Source organism: Garra rufa, chromosome 22 (genome assembly GCF_049309525.1).
Source record: "Garra rufa chromosome 22, GarRuf1.0, whole genome shotgun sequence".
Lineage (NCBI taxonomy): Eukaryota > Metazoa > Chordata > Actinopteri > Cypriniformes > Cyprinidae > Garra > Garra rufa.
In genome coordinates this window covers 42,647,891-42,659,495 of record NC_133382.1, presented here as the reverse complement: position 1 = coordinate 42,659,495, position 11,605 = coordinate 42,647,891, and positions in this window count along the sequence as shown.

Here is an 11,605-nt window from a genome sequence, read left to right as displayed (position 1 = left end):
CCCTCCCTTAAATAAGACCACAAAAATGTCAAATACAAGCAGTCATTCTTGTCTCAGTGATGGTAAAACTTAATGAAGGGACCATCTTGTCTGTGTTGTGCATTTACAGTCATAAAAAGAAAGTTTCCATCTCTCATCTGTTAGTATGTGTCTGTGTGTCTTCATTGCCTGTGGTTAAACTTTAAACATTCTGATCCTCTCCAAACAAGCCCTACTGGTGTTTATGCAAATGTCGGTTACTTACTTAAGTTAAGAGCTGGTTCCAAGAAGATGAGTGAGTTTGTCCCCAAACATGGTATCAGGCAATAACAGCAAGGAGTCTGCTGGTTTTCAGTGCTAACGTGTGAGGCAATGGAAAAGTAATGCTGTCATCTCTGGCGGCCTGCTCTTTATAAAACTCCCAAAGTTTTTGAGGCCATTTAGCTGTCTGTTACAATTAATGGATCATATGTAAGCATCTTCATTGGACATTTAAGGTTACATTCATTTTTGAAACCCATAAGCACTGAGTAGAATAGAACAATATCCGTTCACCTTTCTGAACTCGAGCTGATGACCGCTTTGGAAGAATAGGTTCAGAAAATAATCAACTGAGCGAGCACAGGCCAGAAAATAATTGTCCGGGAAGCTTGTGATGGGCTGGGTAGCAACAGGGATAAACAAAAGCGTCTTTATCGAGGTGTCCATTTAGGGGCCATGGAGTGAATACCTAATCTGCTTTGCATGGGTTCCTCCTAACAATCATGAGAGGAACCGTGCTTGGCTTCCAGCCCTGGGCTCAAAGCTGACCCACACACAGCGCATGATTAACAACTACCTGAACTCTCACCTGCAGAGCCTGCCAGCTGCCAGCATGAAAACTATTTTCACTGCCACGCACTAGGGGAGAGTGGCTTCTTAAATAGGGCAATTGTTTTCTTAACTAAAGGGTGTGAGTGGCGTGAAAAGTCCAGGCCTATCAGAAAGGCCTAGATCATAGTTTTCTTTCAATGAAGGAAGAGTGTTGGGGACCTCGTATGTTTGTTTGCACTGAAGTTGTGGGAGGAAATTTACTAAGAATGTTTTACCATTGTCATTTGTTTACATATCCTGTTTGTGTTGTTTAAGCACCTGATTCAATAGTAAGTATTCAAATTAGGTAACATAATACAGTTGAAGTCAAAGGTTTACATACACCTTGCAGAATCTGAAAAATGTTAATTGTTTTACCAAAATAAGAGAGATCATACAAAATGTGTATATATTTCTTTATTTAGTATTGACCTGAATAAGATATTTCACATAAAAGACATTTAAATATAGTCCACAAGAGAAAGTAGTTGAATTTATAAAAATTACCTCGTTCAAAAGTTTACATACACTTGATTCTTAATACTGTGTTATTACCTGAATAATCCACTGCTGTTTTTTTTTTTGTTTTTTTTAGTGATAGTTGTTCATGAGTCCCTTGTTTGTCATATACAGCTAAACTGTCTACTGTTCTTCAGAAAAATCCTTCAGGTCCCAGCATTTTTTGTGTATTTGAACCCTTTCCAACAACGACTGTATGATTTTGAGATCCATCTTTTTACACCGAGGACAACTGAGACACTCATATGCAACTATTACAGAAGGTTCAAACACTCACTGATGCTCCAGAAGAAAAAACAAATGCATTAAGAGCCAGAGGTGTAAACTTTTGAACATAATGAATATGTGCACATTTTTCTTATTTTATTTTTTTTATTAAGTACTGCCATTCAAAAGACAAAATAAGTTACATTTACCCTGATCTTCAAGTTTAAAAAGTGAAAATGTTTCCTTTTGAAGCATCAATGAGCATTTGAACCTTCTGTAATAGTTGTAATAGTCCCTCAGTTGTGCTCAGTGTGAAAAGATGGATCTCAAGATCATACAGTCATTGTTGGAAAGGGTTCAAATACACAAAAATGCTGAAAAACCAAAGAATTTGTGGGACCTAAAGGACTTTTCTTAAGAACAGGACAAACAAGGGACTCATAAACAGCTAGTGTTGTTCATGTTGTTGTAGTGTAGAAGCGAAACTACTATTTCGCTATAATTATGATATAAAAATGTTGACACAATATAAAGTATTTGCTCTGGCTTTTGTTTTAAAATGATTATGTTCCTTTGTTGTGCTTTTTTGTCATCTTTTGCTGTTGTACAAGGAGGATGTGGTGGTTGGTCGGTGTGTTTGTCCTGCCCATCCTCCAATGTGATTGGACAGTTGACTAAAAAGTGACAGTTGGTGTGTTTCCATTACAGATTTGCACAAAACTTTTGTGATATTTTCTAAATGTCGGTAAAAACAGTTGCGAAATGACGCTGTTTCCATTAACTGATGTTATGCGACTAAACATACTTTTTTCCTCTCGTGATAAGTCATGGTGATGGATGTTGGTAGGTTTACATATATCACAGCCACTGCACCAGCTATTAATTTTAATCATAGAAGACGTAGACATCTAGCTTTACAGAAACAGTTTCCGTTTCCGTCTTTCCAGACGTGACAAGCTTGCTCGGTAGCTCAGCCGGCACGGAGTTGGATTTAGGATGGGGAATCCTTGGGTACGAATCCCGTGAAAAACATGCCTCAAGATGAAAGAGCTGAAAGATGAGAGTTCGAAAAACAAGCTAAAACAGCATTCTTGCGATAGCATTTTTACGTCACATTTGCTAGGTTTGGGTGTAGTGCAGATGGTATGTTATTTTAAAAAGTCACAGAGCATTAGAGTTATAGCGCCAATCAACAGACATTTCAAGTCAGAACTGCGGTGACACGTACAAAACCAACGTCACATAAAACATACCATATGTACGTTCATCTGTTCCAGGGAAAAAAACAAACACTCTTTTAGCACCACTCAATGGACTTCACACCAAATTTACCGTTTATTCTTTATTGGAGTCTGGGAGTTCTTGGGAATGGGAATTCTAATTCTAAATCAGAGATGAGAGTTCTTCTGAGTCTGTGAAAAGACAAGAGCAATATTCTCTGTTAAACAAGTGAAGAGGACCTCCTTTGTTACCAAGCGAATTGGTTTACTACATGAGCTCCCACACTCACGTGGGCTTCACTTCACACGTGTGTTCCTTTCTCTCACACCATGACCCCACTCACTATTCTCTGTGGCTGGTTGAGCAATAATGGCACTAGAATACTGTATCTAGCATACTGTACAACACTATGCTGCTTGCTAAATGAGTTAGACAATGGGATGCTGGAGCTGTACAACAAAGGCGTTTGCACCAGTGTGCATTCTGCCAAACGCAGCACAGGAGAGAGTGAGATCACCCACCCACACTAAAAACTGCTTTACTATCAGAAAACAAACTGTGGGTGGTGAAAGAAGAGCCCTGAGTATGGGTAGGCAGGCTACTGATGGAGTGATACGATAAAAGATTTTGATCTGTTAAGAAGTAATAGTATGGTGCAAAAAACATGAATTTTGCTGCATCTGCAACTGTAATGCAAAATATGCCAGCACAGTGTTTTGTTAATCATTTGTGCAATCAAATGTAATAGCCTATAAAATAGAACTCACAAATGAAAACTGAATAAAACCCATTTAACCATTTAGATCTTTCTCTCTCCTTCAGCTTGCTACCTTTATCAGGGGTCGCCACAGCGGAGTGATCCGCACAGCCGTTTTGGCACATTTTCATTTAACCATTTAGATCAATAGTGATTTATTCGCAAATCAATAGTCTTCAGTCAAAAAGAAATTAAGGTTTTTGAGGAAAACATTCCAGGATTTTTCTCCATATAGTGGACTTCAATGGGATCAACAGATTGAAGGTCCAAATTGCACTTTCAAAGGGCTCTATACGATCCAAGCTCAGAAATAAGGGTCTTATCTATAGCAAAACGATTAGTCATTTTCTAAAAAAAAAAAAAAAATTATACTTTTTAACCACAAATGCTCATCTTGCACTAGCTCTGCAATGTGCGTCTACGACTTCATGCGTGGTTAGTTCTTGAAATGTGTACTTTGGTTCAAAACTTTATTTCATTTTCTTCTCCAGCCGTTTTTGTAAAGGGCGTTTGATTTTCTTTGCACGTTTGCTTTGTAAACACTAAGTCGGTATTTCCGCCTATGTCACATGTGACCTTTCCAACTTGACTACGTAATACGCAAAGCATTTGTGAAAAGACCCTTATTCCTTGGCTGGGATTGTGTAGAGCATTTGAAGCTGCATTGACACTGCAATTTGGACCTTCAACCTATTCCTATTGGTCACCATTGAAGTCCACTAAATGGAGAAAAATCCTGGAATGTTTTCCTCGAAAACCTTCATTTCTTTTCGACTGAAGAAAGAAAGACATGAACATTTTGGATGACAGAAATTATAAGGAAGTTTTCATTCTGGAGTGAACTAAACCTTTAAGTCATGGGAACAAATTCTTAATTTGTGGCCAAATAAAAGTGTATTTTTCATGTCTGGGGCTCCATAATACATATTTGACATGGCTGCTAAAATATAATAAGGGAAGAATGATTATCAGGTCAGTATATGGTAATCTCTATCCTCAGACAAGGATTTATATATTTTACTGGGGCACAGCGGTATTTCAGTGGGGCTTGTGTCCCAGTAAAAAGGCTCTAGAAACATCCCAGGTCATGCCGTATATTTTTGGATTCACTAACAGAATCAGCTCATAAGACTCGCTTGTTTGGGAATCTGACTATTTTTATCTCAGTGATCAAGCTTTTTCATAAGAGTCATTTTTTCAAGAATATAAGCTCAAGCTTTTAAGACTCATGTATCATCCATTTGATTCAGTAACAGATTTGGCTCATTAGAGTAAATCATTTGGGAATCAGACTACACTTGTCACGCTGTATGTTTTTCATCTAATAAAAGTGTTTTTTGGTAATCAAACTAAACAGGGCAACATAGGCTCATTGGAAATACATGTTTTGATATACATTTCTGCCAAACACTAAAAACGTCTGAAATCAACACTAGAGGCTGTAAAACTCTTATAAACTTTTATTCACACACAAAGCTTCATTTACAGGTAACATACAGAGTTTCGATTAAGAAAGCTTTTAAAATTTGAACACAATTACTAGTAGAATATTATGTTATGACTTCAAAACAACATTGTTGTTGTGAGCTTCATATGCATGTTTTCTGTTTTCTAATTTAGTAGGTTTGCTCGGTAGCTCACGCAGTGCAGTTTTGCACTTGAGTGATGAAAAGCTCCGGTACAATCCCTGTGAAACTATGGTTTATGTTTTGGATCCGTAAATAAAGAACCCGGATCATAAGAGACGTTAATTTAGGAATCAAAATACACTGATGGCAATATGTTTAGTCTGTTGTAGCTGTGTTGTCATGCCACTTTTAGTAATGTTTTGTCTACAGCAGTGGAAGAATGCACGTGTGAGCCTTGTTAACTGACCTTAATTGAATTCCTGTGTTTACCTGAACTGGTTCTAAAGGTTTTCTGTCATAACATTGATCAGGAATATTTACTTTTTTAATCATGCTATCCTGTTTTTAAAGTACACAGCCAAAGAGCACTACATTTATTGGTACTGTGGGATGTTTAAAGCAACACTAGACAATAATGAAGCTACCTGAAGCCTCAGACATGCTGAGTCAGAGAATTTTTGCTTTATGTGCTGTTGTCGTCCCAATTGAGTCTCATGCATTAACTTAATGAAAGCAGAAGAACTTATTGACCCTATCTTGCAGAAGAGGCATAGGTTGTACTGTTTACTACAAATCACGTGTGCTTATAAAACCTGCTCTACATCTAATCTCACTCTAGATTTAGACTAGCTGCATTTGTTTATTGCTTTCATTTCTAAATCCTAATTTTTCAACATCTGTTAATTTCCAGGTTTAAATTCCAGTGTAGCAAAAGAGAGGCAGATCAATTCTCAATCGCTCTCAGCAACCACAACACTGCAATACATAAATCAGCTGTCGAGTTTAGCAGTGGATCAGATATTGCTGCAATAATCCTCAAGAGCTGTCTGGCCAGATGGGATACTGGGGTAATCCTGGTACAGGATCACTAGACCTCAGAGAAAATACTGTTGATAAACACATACAAATTGTTTTTCCTGCCTGGACTTGTATGAAGGCTGCTTACGAATCCCAGCGCTCCACACCAGCATTACAAAACAATATTTAGGATTAGCATGTCTAGGATTTTACAGTAAACCAGACACAAAGAGTATCAACACAATGCATTCTTAAAATAGTCAAAACGTCTGTTTAGAATGATGCAATTCGATCTTTTTTCGAAATTTGTTGATCACGGGAGCTAATCATATTAAGGTTTGTATTACACATTAATGAGTTGTGTTTTGAATGCTCAAGAGGCCCACTGTTGAATTATGTGAAACCTTTGGCACCAGCATTTTTGTATTTATGTAAGGCAATAATTCTAGTGGGGCCTCCTGCCTAATGAATCACACTTGCAAAACCAGGCAACTAAGAACCACAAGAACATAAATAGCATTTACTAGATATGTGGGAACATCACCCGTGAAAAAAAAGGTGTTTCTAAGATTTTAATCTAGCAAAGACCCAGTTTTAGTTGTGAAGATATAGCTATTTCAAGCTATTTCTTCAGCCTCCAAAGAGTGAAACTGTGCTCCCCAGCAAACCTTTTGAGCTGGGGTATAAATTTATGACCCACGCTATCTTGCCCTGGGACTGTGTTGGGTTCTCGGCAATCCCACTCCCCAGGACGCTTTCTCATCTCAGTCCCAGTGGCAGCTTTATGAGCCTGTGGAAAATAGTGCTGGCTAGAGAGATCCCCACCTCCTGACAACAACGGTTAAACGATAAACACATTCACATCCCCCAGTGTGAGAGGCGGTCTTACAATCCTACTGCATTGAATCTCTTCCAGACCCGTGAGGTGTCTTCAACACAATATTAGATTTAGCAATAAAGAGTTTTGGAGATCTTAAGAGACACAGTAGCCATTAATACTCTATATCCCGCTCTGCCCCCTCTGTCACCCCCACATGAAATACATACCCGGTCACAAAGGCAATTAAAAGGTCCTGCGCAGCTCTCTGAGGTCACCCATGGTTACACGCTCACAGTTGCTGAGGTGACAAATAAGAACGTCTGGGCCGTTTGATTTGCCAGCTATTCCACTGAAGGGTCTCCCCAAGCACCTATGCGCTCTTATTTTTGTGATGTGTGAAATTACAGCCGGAATGAGGCCAAAATTGCATCCCAGAATGGCAGCTTTGATGTTATTGTCCTGTAATCTAGACTAGATTTAAAAATAGAGTGCTTTCGCAGCTGCACATAATGATGTAAACTGTAACTGTTACTGTTGTTTTGTATGTAAATTACAATTAGAGCTCTATTTCCATTCTAGATTGGAATAAATGAGAATAAAGGGTTGTACAGTGACTGGAAATACTGTGGGGAACCACTCTGATGGATGTGACATGTTTGTAGCATGCACCTGCCATCTTGTGATTCCCCTTCTTAATCCTTTCATAATCCCAGAGGCTCCCCCTGCTATACTTGGGTCTGTGTCCAACAACACATCGACAGATCATTTCACCAACATCCAGATCCTTATAGGGTTTTAGACACAGTAGACATGGGATATGCTTAAATAATGACTTTCCAATTTGACATTCTGTTAGACGAAGGATTCAAATTTGTTGATTTGTTTTATTTCAGATGCTGTCTAAGCCTTTGTATTTATAGTGTTCAAATAATATGAAGGGTTATAGCAGGCCAAAACCCCTTAGTTATTTAGTTAGTTATTAATAACCTCAATTAAAATATCAGCTTACAGTGCTCTACACCACAGATATACAATACCATTTAAAGGTTTTGGGGTGGGTAAGATTTTTATGCTCACCAAGGCTGCTCAAAAATACAGTAAAAAGAGTAATATTGTAGAATATTATTAGAATTTAAAGCTATTTTCAATTTTGATATATTTAAAAAGGTAATTTATTCAGCAGCATAGAATCATAGAAAGTTGACTTGGTGCTCAAGAAACATTTCTTTTTATTTTTAATGTTGAAAATGCTTGTGCTGCTTAACATGTTTGTGGATATTTTTGTAATATTTTTTAGTGTCTACACCAGACGCGACAGTTGTCCTGTTACGTCACGCCACAGCAGCTTGGCTGTATACACCGGACACGACAAGCAACCGTTGCAAATCATTTGAACTTTGTGTCAGTACGTCATACATAGAACGAGGCAACAATTTACTGCCGGAGGAAAAATGTTATGCGACTTTTTATCTCACAATTCTCAATTTTTCTTCTCATAACTGCGTGATACAAACTCGCATTTCTGACTTTTTTTCTCTGAATTCTGAGGTGTAAGTTGTGAAGTCAGGATTGCGTGAAATAAACAACTGTGAGTTATAGTCAGAATTGTGTGATATAAACTCGCAATTTGGATTTTTTTTTTCTCAGAATTGCATTATATAAACTCACAATTGCGATTTATAGTCAGAATAGCGCGATAAACACAATTGCAAGTCATAAACGGAATTGCGTGATAAACTCACAATTGCGAGTTATAAGGTAAGAATTGCGTGATATAAACTTACAATTGTGAGTTATAGTCAGATTTGTGTGATATAAACTCGCAATTTGGATTTTTTTTTCTCAGAATTGCATTATATAAACTCACAATTGCGATTTACAGTCAGAATAGCGCGATAAACACAATTGCGAGTCATAATCGGAATTGCGTGATAAACTCACAATTGCGAGTTATAAGGTAAGAATTGCGTGATATAAACTCGCAATTCAAACTTTTTTTAGAATTGTGTGATACAAACTTGTAATTGGGAGTTATAAAGTCAGAATTGCAAGATATAAAGTCACAATTCAAAATTGCGAGATATAAACTCGCAATTTGGATTTTTTTTCTCAGACTTGCATTATATAAACTCACAATTGCGATTTATAGTCAGAATAGCGCGATAAACACAATTGCGAGTCATAATCGGAATTGCGTGATAAACTCACAATTGCGAGTTATAAGGTAAGAATTGCGTGATATAAACTCACAATTGTGAGTTATAGTCAGATTTGTGATATAAACTCGCAATTTGGATTTTTTTCTCAGAATTGCATTATATAAACTCACAATTGCGATTTACAGTCAGAATAGCGCGATAAACACAATTGCGAGTCATAATCGGAATTGCGTGATAAACTCACAATTGCGAGTTATAAGGTAAGAATTGCGTGATATAAACTCACAATTGTGAGTTATAGTCAGATTTGTGTGATATAAACTCGCAATTTGGATTTTTTTCTCAGAATTGCATTATATAAACTCACAATTGCGATTTACAGTCAGAATAGCGCGATAAACACAATTGCGAGTCATAATCGGAATTGCGTGATAAACTCACAATTGCGAGTTATAAGGTAAGAATTGCGTGATATAAACTCGCAATTCAAACTTTTTTTAGAATTGTGTGATACAAACTTGTAATTGGGAGTTATAAAGTCAGAATTGCAAGATATAAAGTCACAATTCAAAATTGCGAGATATAAACTCGCAATTTGGATTTTTTTCTCAGACTTGCATTATATAAACTTACAATTGTGATTTATAGTCAGAATAGCGCGATAAACACAATTGCGAGTCATAATCGGAATTGCGTGATAAACTCACAATTGCGAGTTATAAGGTAAGAATTGCGTGATATAAACTTACAATTGTGAGTTATAGTCAGATTTGTGTGATATAAACTCGCAATTTGGATTTTTTTCTCAGACTTGCATTATATAAACTTACAATTGTGATTTATAGTCAGAATAGCGCGATAAACACAATTGCGAGTCATAATCGGAATTGCGTGATAAACTCACAATTGCGAGTTATAAGGTAAGAATTGCGTGATATAAACTCGCAATTGTGAGTTATAGTCAGATTTGTGTGATATAAACTCGCAATTTGGATTTTTTTCTCAGAATTGCATTATATAAACTCACAATTGTGATTTACAGTCAGAATAGCGCGATAAACACAATTGTGAGTCATAATCGGAATTGCGTGATAAACTCACAATTGCGAGTTATAAGGTAAGAATTGCGTGATATAAACTCACAATTGTGAGTTATAGTCAGATTTGTGTGATATAAACTCGCAATTTGGATTTTTTTTTCTCAGAATTGCATTATATAAACTCACAATTGCGATTTACAGTCAGAATAGCGCGATAAACAATTGCGAGTCATAATCGGAATTGCGTGATATAAACTCACAATTGCGAGTTATAGTAATAATTGTGTGATAAACTCACAATTGTGAGTTATAGTTACAATTGCGTGATAGACTCACAATTGCGAGTTATAAAGTAAGAATTACATGATATAACTCACAATTGCGAGTTATAGTTACAATTGCGTGATAAACTCACAATTGCAAGTCATTATGGGAACTGCGTGATATAAACACAATTGCGAGTCATAATTGTAATTGCGAGTCATTGCATGATATAAAACGCACTATTGCGAGTTATAGTCAGTTGCATGACATAAACTCACAATTGCTAATTATAAAGTGAGAATTGTGATATAAACTCGCAATTGTGAGTTATAAAGTCAGAATTCCATGATAAAAACTCACAACTGTGAGAAATCAAGTCAGAATTTTACAAGAGATACAAAGAATTTTTTTCTCAGAATTGTGAGATATAAACACGCAATTGCTTTATTTCTCAGAATTGCACGTTCATTTTTTAATATCACGCAACTCTTTTTATATCTCACACGGAATTGTGAGTTTGTATCATGCAATTCTGTGAAAAAAAGTCAGAATTGTGAGATAAAAAGTCGCAATTACCTTTTTTTTAATTCAGTGGCGGAAACAGGCTTCCATAGTTTTTTGCTAAATCATTGCTGAATAAAAAGTATTAAATTCTTCAAAAGATTAGGAAATTTTGTTATAGATTTAGAAAGAAAACCTTATCTAAAAGTTGTTTTTGTTTTTAAAGTTGTTTTAAAAGTTTAATAACCCAAACTGATTCAAGGTTCCGAGGAGCATCAGATTGTAACTTGCATTGCTGTAAATAAACTTTTTTTTTCTTCTTAAATATGGGCACCCGGATTTTGGTTATTTTAACACTGCTTACAAAGCCACATGGAACACCCTATCGGCAGCGCTGATAAAATTCCATCGTGAAGGTCTCCAGCGAATTTACTCAAAAGATAAATGTTGAGTGTAACGTGAAAGGCTTAATAGTTTGGGAGAGGCTGCAAGCACGAACATGGAAATACTCCACAGGGCTTGTTTAGTGGTGTACTAGCAGTGCATTATCAATGACTGCTCATCTCATCTCAATGTGACATCATGCATGGCTGACCGGAGGGAACATGAACAATTTAGAATGCTTTGGAACAGCTTTTGTTACATAATACTTTTAATCTTTGCTTTTTAAGGACATCTAAGCCTAAAAATACTGTTTTTTACAAGACTCAGATCCACTTCATTGTAGTAAAATACCTAGACAAACATTTACATAACTAAATCCGGCTTCTTAAAGAGGATTACTGTTTGTCTTCAGCTGAGGAGGACAGTGCCACTTCTTAATTAACCGACTCAGCAGGGCGACTTGCCTCATTCTTAAG